We start from the raw sequence: 11,551 nt of genomic DNA, 5'->3' as shown, positions 1-11,551 counted from the left end.
AGATAATGTATCCAGATACAGGTCACATGTTAATACTAGGTGTAAATGGAGCCTATAATAAGGTCTTCTTTGCTCCAGTCAGAACTACTACAGCTGCTTTATCAGGGCTTTGTCTCATATGTAAACATGCTTTTGGGGTACTTGCTAAAACAATTGATTCTGTTATTTTCCTTGGGAGAACAGTCTTATGGGTTAGGTAAATTGGTGAAATTGGTGAAAATGTAAGTGTGATTGTGAGTATAAATAGTTGTTTCTCTGTGTCAGCCTTGTGATAGACTGGCCAGCTCTCCAGAGTGTACCCTGTCCCTCACCCAATGTGAGCTGGGCTCCAAGCCATGAATGGATGGATGGATTGAGGTACAATGTTGAAATTACCTCTATTTTATTTCAAACTGATTTTCTATCTGTCATGCTCCTTTTGCTCCTACACTTAGGCAAATGTCAAGTGAAACAGGTGTGCTGGTGCTGTTAAAAATAAATTAGAAGGATTTATATTTTTAAATGTTGATGCAGGTAAATACTTCTTAAAGTGTGGTTGGAGGTGAAAGGGGGAAAGTCATGGGAAGAGGAGAGCACGAGGTGATAACTCAGTTTTCCTTTAGTTCTGATAATCCAGGCTGTGATAAAACAGTTGTATTGCCATCTGTTGCGAATGTTGAAGTGCATGTACTCCACTTTACATATTGATTTTACATATTGATTACAACAGTGCATTATTATGCACATAATTCAGAGAGGGAGACACCAAGAGCCATAGTACAAGAGGCAGGAATGGAGTGTATTACTAAGTACAGGTCAAGACTTCAAGTAAATCAGAAGGGGGTTGATAGGCTACATTATTGAGACGGGATTAGGAAATAGGGTGTTTTTTTTTTTTAAACCAATCAGAATTTAGGTGATTTAGCAAGCTTGGGGCACCCCACTGCTCAAAAAACCTACACCCCACCCAGCCCAGCCTGAAAACTACAGACCGGTTTCACTCATGCCCTTCCCATCAAAAACATTTGAGTGCACAGTCTTTAACCAAGTCTCTGAATTCCTTTCTGATAAAAACTTTTACAATCCGAATCAGTCTGGCTTTAAGCAGGGTCACTCTATCGAGACTGCAATCCTGTCAGTGATGGAATCACTGAGGTCAGTTAGAGCTGCTGGTCAATCCTCAGCTCTATTGCTGCTAGAGCTGTCAGCTGCCTTTGACACAGTTAACAACCAAATCCTCCTCTCTAAACTCACTGAGCTTGGCATCTCAGGATCTGCCCTCCTCTGGTTCTTGTCCTACCTCTCAGGGAGATCTTTTAGAGTATCTTGGAGGGGAGAAGCGTCCAAACAACACAGCTTATCCACAAGGGTTCCTCAAAGGTCAGTGCTTGGTCCCCTTCTCTTCTCAATATACACCACCTCACTTGGTGCAATCATCTGCTCCCATGGTTTGTCATTGTCATTGCTATGCTGATGATACCCAGCTCTTCCTATTGTCCCCGCTGGAAGACCACACAGTCTCGGCTCGGATCTCGTCATGCCTTGCCAATGTCTCGGCATGGATGAAAGAATGCCACCTTCAACTTAACCTCTCTAAAACCAAGCTCCTTGTCTTCCCAGCCAGCCCCTCTATTCAACAACAGATCAGTATCCAGCTTGAATCAACCCAACTCATGCACACAAAGTCAGCCTGAAACTTGGGTGTCATGATCGATGACCAACTAACATTTACTCAGGTTACTCATTGCTCAGTCATGTCGATTTGCCCTATACAACATCAGGATGATCAGACCCTACCTGTCTGACCATGCAGCAGGCTCTCCTGGTACAAGCTCTCGTAATATCACACACTGACTCCTGAAACTCTTTACTGGCATGCCTCCCATGTATGTTCAGACCTCTGCAGATGATCCAGAACACAGTGGCATGGCTGGTCAAGTGATAGGAAACCTGCATGTCACCCCACTCTTCTCTTCTGTTGTTCCCCCGGTGGTGGAACGACTTACCAAACTCCATTCGATCTACAGAGTCCCTCTCCATCTTTAAGAAAAGACTAAAGACCAAGCTCTTTTGCCAACACTTCAGCACTTGATGGACTGAAAAAAAAAAATCTGCTTCTATGCACTTCATGCACTGCCTCTGTGCACTGCCTATTGGCACATACATCCTATCAGACTCGAATTTAGCTTTATGGCACTTACTCGCATTGTTCTCTCCTGACTAGATCCTTGCATGTGTTGTATCAACTCTCAGGTGTATGTCGCTTTGGATAAAAGTGTCTGCTAAATGAAATTACAAATTGTAAGATTTAATGTCATGAATCTACACACACTGATACAGGAGGTGTAGGTATGCACCTTTTACATTGGTTTGTTGGTTCATCCACCAATGAACACAAAGGGGAAGAAGACAGAGAAAAAAGAGGAGAGAGAAGGATGTCTGAGTTTCCTGAGTTAAGCCGAGTGTGATTTAATTGTTTTTCTTTTCATATATTTGAAGTTATGTGTTTCTTTGTTGCACGGTAAAAATAAATCCGCTTCTTTTAGTCATTCAACAAGTCTGCGTTTGCCTCCTATCACCTCACAAGTCACTCTAGCTAGACCATCCTCACACAAGGGATAAAAACTTCTACTAAAGATGATTAATGGAATGCGATTCTTTTAAATGCCGTGAAGATGAATTATTGCTCCAGTTTTGTCCAAAGGAGATAGTCAGTAGGAGTGCTGAAGTTTTTGCTAGGCTTGCAACAGGAGGTGACTACCTGATAAATTGAAGATTACGTGCCATTCCCGATAATGTGTATGGACTGTCTGAAACTTGTGAGGGGCTCGATAATGACTGGCTGAGATGCAGGCTTGACACTTAATTGGTGTACACTATTCATGGAGCCTTTTCACCCCTTTTTTTCTTGAAGTTTTGCTGCGAATATGCCTCACTTTTATGTTGTCATTGAGGTATTTTTTATTCATCATGACACCTGCAGACTAACTATGCTTTTGCTCGAGATAGATGTAATTTCCAGTATCATGCATCATTTTGCAACTTTAACATCTAGGTCATATAGTATGAGCTTCAAGAGTTACAATGTAATAGCTACAAGTAGGTTTGCACGGCTATCTTAAAGCTGCTCAAGGAAAACACTTTTTGAAAAAAATCCAGTCATATAAACCTAAACTTTTTTCCCCTGACAAACTGAAATGTCATACCCTGTTTGGTCAGATTAAAATCTGGTGATAGCATTCTTGTCACTCGTGAGAGATCTTTCTCTTTTCTATTTCTACAGATTGTTAAATACAGAAAATGTGTCGTGTGTCTGTGTGGAGATGTGTAAAGCCATCTTTGATAGAGCTGGGCTGACTAACAAAAATAAGGTAACAAGTAATGTAACTAATTACATTTGTTGTTGAGTAATTAGTAATGTCTAATATCTAATGAGTAATTGATTACATTTTTCAAGTAACCAACACTGTTCCCAACATTGTTAAGGGATAAATTACATTGAAATCCAAAACTGTGTCCTTAACAGCAGAGAGTATTGTTCTGTGTATAGAAAGGTGGACTCATCAACATTTAATTGAATCTCACAGATTAACATAGTTAATTAACATGAATGTGTGCTACAATTTAGTGAAAAAAGAATTATGGAAAAAGATTATGGAATATCTTATAATGCCATTTTTTAAAAATGTAAATTCTCCACATAAATCAAATGTTTTTGCACAAACTTAACAATAATTATGTGCAGCCAGTCTTATACTCCTGCTTGGCTATCCTCTTTCATTGTAATGGTGGACAGAGTTCCTTTGTGAGAGTGATGGGGTGCAGGGCTGACATTAAACCCGTCTTTTTCTGTCCTGGGGGAGCCGCTGGTGTTTCTGTGCATCAGATGTTCTCTCTAATCTGTTTCTTCCTTCATCTCTCTGTGGGACCAGCACTTATCCGTGCTGTTGATGGAGGGAATGGGCCTCAGACCGAGAGAGAATGGAGCCCTCGCTGCATTGAAGGTTGGGAACAAAAGGCCTGCCATAGTCACAATCCCCTTGTATCTTGCCGCAACTCTTAAATTGGTCTTCTGGTGGCTATAGGCTGTTATCTCCCATTCACTCATTTGCCCCCTTTAGCAGCTGTACAGGCCATTATCAGATCCAGATTCAGCTGTTTTCATTTCCCTTCATTGTAAAAACATGAGCAAAGCCAGTGCTGAAACGCTTACCAGGCACAATCACAAGGCACAGTCTGCTAATGCTGGCAGGTGCCATAAGGTTGCCGTGAAATTATGGAAAAGCTCATTGTTTCCACATCATTTGAAAAGACCAGTAGTGGTGACATAAAAGTATCATTGAAGGTAGGCCTCTATGTTGATTGTTGAGAGGTACTGTCACCAATATGTGTGCCTAACCCGTACTCATTCCCAGTTCAAACACTTTGTCAGGTCCCTCTGCATCTCATGCAGATGCACTTTGTTGCTGTATGAGACGCACCAGGCTTTTAACTAACTCCAATGTAAACCCATCTGCGGCAATATTAGACACTCAGAGCAACTGCTCCAGCCCTCCGTTGATTCTGATGTTAATCCGACCGTAGTACTATACGATGCTGTGAGCTTCAGTCCAATTGGAGAACCAAGGACAGGCCATCTGGAAGTATTTTCCTGACTGTCAATTTCCATGTTAAGGTTTTCTTTTAATGATATCCTCAACATTTTTTGATACAAAAACACGAAAGTCTGCCTGATAATGCCTCATTATGATAACTTAACATTATGGCCAACAGTTTTAATTATTTCTCCTTCGATTTTGAGAAATCAGTTGTTTTTTTTGTCTACATTACCCATGATCCCCAGCCACCATTGAGTTGATGGAGACAAAGCCAGTCCGCTTTACGTTATCTGTTACAAAACCTTAATTACTGAATTTATTTCAAACTGATTAAGATTTTGTGTGTGCTCATGGAGTCCCTCCTTCAACACACACACACAAACGCACACACAAAGACACACACAACACTGGGGTGCTTTATTGGATGATGTGGCTCACTGTTAATTGAGGAAGACTCTATGTTTTAAGAAAGATGATTTTATATTAAAGATCCTCAGCAACATATTCTTTGAAATTAAAATTAAATGAACAACTTTCCATTTTACGAAGCCCACTGACAGCAGACAACCCAAAAAAGTGGTTGAATGCGCCACATCCGCCTGCAACACAATAACCCTAACCTGCATTTCCAAATTGCATCAAATCTTGTACCACGGCCACATAAACGGGATGAAGATGGGGTTATCAAACTGGACTTTATGTTTCACATCCCTCATTAGATCCCTGCACTGTCATATATTTAATCAAACTGGACTTTACATTGTACATTGCATTCAACCTCCACTGTTACATAATTTAATTATTTATGCTTAGATGGCCATGACATTAACTTATCATATCGCTGAGTTATCAAGAAGACTTTTGTGTTTTTGTGTTGAGAAATGTTGAGGATATCATTAAAATAAAACCTTAACATGGAAATTGAGGGTGAGGAAAATACTTCTGGATGGCTGGACCTTGGTTCTCCAATGGGACTGAAGCTCAGTGTTGTGCTGTGGTCGTAACATCGGAATCAACGGAAGGCCGGAGCAGTTGCTCTGTGCATCTAATATTGCTGAGGATGGGTTTACACTGGAGTTGGTTGAAAGCCTGGTGTGTGTCATACAGACGCCAAAGGGGGCCTTATGCACTAGTATGGGACGCAGAGGGATGTGACAAAGCGGTATTTGATGACCTGGGAATGAGAATGGGTTGGTGTGCCTCTGGTCTACAACCTGATATGCTTTGCTCTCTGTCAGCTAATATTTAACTCATTTACCCACTTACCAAAGAAATCCAGTAAAACTCTTGAGAAAATGGAGGCAACGGAACAAGGTATTCTTTCAAAACTCAACATGAGTTTGACACATAATGTTATTGTAGAGTCTCTACAGTCTGTAATTTATTTCTACATTATTAAACAGAAGGAAAACCTTGAACATGAACATTTTTTGGAATTTGTGGTCAGTGTAGGCAGGATCATTGTCAGTAAAAGACATTCAAAGTATTCATCACAAAATACTCTTTCCACGTTTTAATGAAGTCAAGGTGAAATACCTCGTTTCACTCCTGTCACTGCATGTCTTTCAACATTTTGCACAGCCCTGTCACAAAAATATTAAAAATTGCACTGATTTCCTCCTATTAGGGAGGAACAGTTCTAAAATGAACCGTGCCTTTCATGATGAAATGGAGTGAAATGACAATAGTTTAATGGCCTCTCTGAATCTACATTAGCCATATGCCAGCTTGCACTTCCTTAGTTTGATGAGTCATTAATTCAGTGTCTCAAAACTTAAATTGCATCATCTTTAAGCTTCAGTAGGTGGTAATTTGTGGCAATTACACTCTTTTCAGTGACTTTATGAATAATGAATAGGTGGACAAGTCTAGAGCTGCCACAGTTGGAGAGCACTCATGATTGTGCAGCATGGGTGACCTATGTCAAACGCCATCTGTCTCCTGTCACTGAGATGCATGGTACGGTTACAGACAACTCACCCGACCAGACACTGAGGAGGGGGATGGTGGTGTCACAGTGTGCATGGTTTTGCTTAGGCTTCGCCCTGTGCAGTCTTATTATATACCATTATTCAAGTTCCAACAAATTCATAAGCAAACCTTCAAAAGAAATTACCACATCAACAAACTGATTAACTGTACCACTTTGTTCATTATCAAAGATCCAATTATAAATATTTTATGGGCCCTAAGCACAGAATAACCATTGTGTACCTGTTTGCCAGGTTTGCTGATTTATGTGAGTCCTCATCTACCTCAAGGTCTGCTGAGAATGCTGCTTGAATCTTTCTAAACAGGTGGTCCGACTACATTTTGATGGGGACTGCTCTAATCTTCTAAGCCTCCTAAACTACATAGTATGCACTACACACTTTGTTTTGTTTTTATGAAAACCAGAGTGACCGTGAATGCAGCTTTTGAAAAGTGTAGGGAGCTTCAGACACAATCTATGATGTAATTTACATACACCACATAAAGCTAAAGTTTGCTTTGTCAAACATCCAGTTGTACTTGCAATATCTTGTCTTGCAAGCTCTTTGTCAGTAGACAGAAATAAAATGCATCAATGGAACTTTTAATGTGATGTTTTTGGAGGTGTGGAGATAGATGTTGGGTAAATTCACATAAATTTCTTATGACATGCAGCTGGTTTATCGCTTAGGTACTGTGTCAATTTGCTAGTGGGGCAAACTGGAATTCTTTGCGAAACATTGGGGGTTGCGCATAGGAACGTATTAGTTTGTGTTTCTGAAGAACCACATTTACACCTTTTTAGTAAGTGGTTTGTCAGTAGATTAGTATTGCTTTTGGTAGCCTTGTGGAATCCTAGAATTTTGAGGTTGGTAATGTGGATGATGCAAAGAAACCTAGTCCTGGCCCTTGTTATACTTATAGTCATATCATTGTGATATGCAACCGCAGTCATGGGGCAGAAAACAAACTAGAGTGACTGGGTGAGGCAAAACACTTTCATTTACAACTGTAATTGAGAAAATGATATCACATTCTACTTAATGGATGAGGAAACCAGATGTCAGATGTTGGAAACTTTACAGAGATTGAAAGCCAGGTCCATATTCTTAAGAAGTAGCCTCAAGATGTTTGAGGATGACCCATTTTATCAAAAAATGCAGCCATTTTGAGGAAATACTGTAAGTGTAATTTTCCATAAAAGTGGCTGCACTTAACAGCTCTGGAGCAGAGAGATGAGAGAGGACTGTAGATGATACTGTTTTTATTAAAGAACAGGATGGTGTCATTTAGGTTCTTGTATTGTTCTCTGAGTTTTCAGACAGTTGAAAGTTGATATCGTTGGATATTTTTGGGAGGATAATAATAACAGAATGAATTGATCTCTCTTATATTCGGGAACCATGAAAGAAAAAGTGCTTTAGGCAGGGAAGATATGTCAGACTATAGACGATTAGGGTGAATGGAAAGTTGTTTTCTCGAGATGGTGGCAGTGTATGGTAAATGGCTGCATTTATATAATGCTTTTATCCAAAGTACTTACTTACAATGTTTCTGTTGCTCATTCATGAGAGTGGCAAGCTACCATGCAAGGTGCTAGCACAACCATCAGGAGCAATTTGGGGTTCAGTATCTTGCTCAAGGACCAGTGTTGGGCAAGTTACTGTAATTAATTAGTGATTACATATTACTCGTTGAAAAAGTTATTATATTACTTATTAAACAGCAGTAAAAGTACCGTGTTATATTACTCATTACTTAACTTTGTTACTCAGCTATTGGCTCCATTAAAGTTACCTTTAAACAAGTCAAAACCCTCTACACACATGCTGCATCTTTTGCATTTAATATGTAGAAACAGATAATGAGATGTTTGTGGTTTAACAACTAGGCAAGATGCAGTTTGAAAGAAGTCCCGACCTCAGCCACACAATTCACACACCCTCCAATTCTGAACTAAACTAGTGTCAGATGACTCATGAATGTAGCTGTACCTGTGGCTAACATTAGCAAGCCAGCTAAGCAACTTTCCAATTACTGCGAGTCGCATATCTCCACCTCTGGAGCACCTGTCACCCCACACTGATATCAACCCTCCATTAATCCTGATAAAAGAGCAAGCATACCGACCTGCCCAACACTGCCAAAGACACTTTGACATGTGGAGAAGAGGAATCGGAGATGGAACCATCGACCTTCTGAACCACAACCATAACCAGTCACAAACCTTGGATGGGTGGTCCACAGTTTCACCCACAGAGCGTTGAAATCCCTACTCACAAGAAGTTTGTCTGTTTCCACTCCTGAGATGTCAGTGGGGTGGATTAAAGCATTGCTGGGTAGCATCACAAATTTAATGACTGACGTGAAACAGCTCACAGTGCTCCATTCTTGTGGTCTCTGATCTCCATATTCTCCCAGGGAGCTTGAAAATTGGCTGTGTAGTGTCTGGGTGAATGAAACTTAACAAAATTGATTTCTTATTCTCTTTATCTAACAAACTTTGTATATCCTCCTCAATGTTTATGATGTGTGTGTTCTTCATCACAGTGCATTTTGATCTTTTGATAAGATAAGATAAGATTAGCCTTTATTGTCTCAGGAGAAATTTGTCCTGGGCATTCGAGAGAACACAGGTGACCCAGCAGCACACAACCTCTCCATATACACACAATATATCCGTAACTACAGTTAACATGCAGTATCACACACAGATCCATATACACCAGAACATACACACCAAATGGTAAATGGTAAATGGACTGCACTTACATAGCGCCTCTCTAGTCTTCTGACCACTCAAAGCGCTTCACCTCATGTCACCATTCACCCATTCACACACAAATTCATATACTGATGCCACTGATGGCTACCATGCAAGGTGCCAACCTGCTCATCAGGAGGAGAATCTAATGCATTCACACCCACTCACACACTGATGGCACAGCCATAAGGAGCAGTTTGGGGTTCAGGATCTTGCCCAAGGCATTTTGACATGCTGACTGGAGGAGCCGGGAATCAAACTGCCGATCGTCTGATTAGTGGATGATCCACTCTACCTCCTGAGTCACAGCTGCCCCAACTATTGCATGATGCCCTACACCAAAATATTGCACGCACATACACTTCATCTTTTATTGTTCAGTAGTTTGACTGATAGTGGAACCACAGAAAATTTATAATTGGTAATCTTCTGCCCGAAGGCATCAGCTCATACTCTTTGTGAAGGACGTGGTTTGGGTCACACGTGATTTTAAGGCCCTGCTTCTTCACTGTCTCCTCAAATATCTCCTGGAGAGAGGATGGGGGCAACAAGCCAATTATTTTTCCAGCCCTTCTGATCAGGTTTTGGAGTTGTGATTTGAGTGTAACGGACAGGTTACCAAACCATGTTTTGATGCCATAATGAATAATAGATTCGATGGTTACCCTTTAGAACAATAACATAATACCTTTATCCACTCCATGGACCCTGAGCCTTTGCAGAAAATGCAACGCTGACTGTAAACAAACATACTCCACTTGATGAGCCCATTGTAATTGAGAATCAAAGTGATTACTTAAATAATTGCATGTTGTTACCTTCTGAACTCTCTCACCATTGATTAAAACTGGGCTGTGATCAGCAACAAATCTGAGATCACAGACCATTTCTTTAATTTTTTTGACATTTAACATCAGGTTGTGCCCCACACACCACTGCACAACCTCTCCTCTCTCTGACTTATACATAGCAATATCTGAATCTTTTGTCAGTAAACTGAGTGTGGCTGAATCATCAGAAAACTTGATAATGTTGTTGTTTGTGCACTGGATTCTTCTATCATTTGTATATAACGTGAAAAGAAGGGGGGAGCTTACGCAGCCTGGAGGAGCTCCAGTACTTATAACCTGTACGTTAGAGAGAGTTGAGTTGACTTTCACCTGCTGTTGTGTTCCTATGAGAAATGCATGGTACCATCTGATTATATAGGGGTTCACCTCCATCTGTTTCAGCTTGTTTAACAGGGTCTGAGGGAATTTAGTATTAAATGCTGCAAGTTCTTTTGGAACGGGGGGGGGGGGGGGGGGGGGGGGGGGACTTGGGAGAAACTCAGCAGCCAGACATTGCTGCAAAAACCAACAACAACTGGCAATGGACTCAGCCAGTCGTTACTTACCAATATGTTCATCCTATCGCCCAAGCCTAATAAAGTATAATATTAATCATCAGAGGTAGACACAAACAAATAACTACATTTGAAACACCACATCTTCAGGTCTTTGAAGCACCATAGTACAAGATTTTAGTCTATTCCCTCTCTCTGAGGCTGTGGCATGCTGTTACATATTTTGCTGCCAATAGAAAGCACTTCTCATCTCTTGCAGAATTATTGGTATTTTTTGTTGTTTCTGAAAGGGTTTTAAAATGTGGGAATATTTCTGAAATTTAGGGTAATATGTTTCCCTTATCTTGTCATATTTTGGACATGAGAGAAGGAAGTGCATTTCAGTCTCCATTTTTCTAACAGGTCACATGACATAGTCTCTGTTCTCTGGGTAGCCAGGTTTTTGAATGTCTTCCTTGTTCTATGTCAAGATTATGGTTCCCCAAGTCTGTATTTTGTTAAAAAAAAATCTTTGTTTGGTTTCAGGAATGGTCAGGTTTGGCCAGTTCAATCTCTTTGTTTAGTGTTTGATAACACTGAAGCTTATTCTGGTTTTTAATTTCAGTTCTCAATTATCAGTGTCGTTTCCTTTCAATTTAAGGTCAATGCATTTGAGCTTTGGCCCTTAGTGTGCAGTTGTCGTTTTGGAGTTGGACTATGGCATGAAATTCCAATGCTAATAGACTCAGGGTGTCTGATTCTCTCTCTCTCTGTCCCTGTCTCTCTCTCTCATTCTCTCAGTTTCAGTTCAATTCATTATGCTTTATTGGCATGAATGTTACAAAGACAATATTCCCAAAGAGTCAAGTCAAGTCTCTCTCTCTCATTTGATTTCTCAGTTGTTGTGCATATTGT

This window comes from Thunnus maccoyii, chromosome 11 (genome assembly GCF_910596095.1).
Source record: "Thunnus maccoyii chromosome 11, fThuMac1.1, whole genome shotgun sequence".
NCBI classification, from domain to species: Eukaryota; Metazoa; Chordata; class Actinopteri; order Scombriformes; family Scombridae; genus Thunnus; species Thunnus maccoyii.
This window is presented reverse-complemented; position numbering follows the sequence as displayed.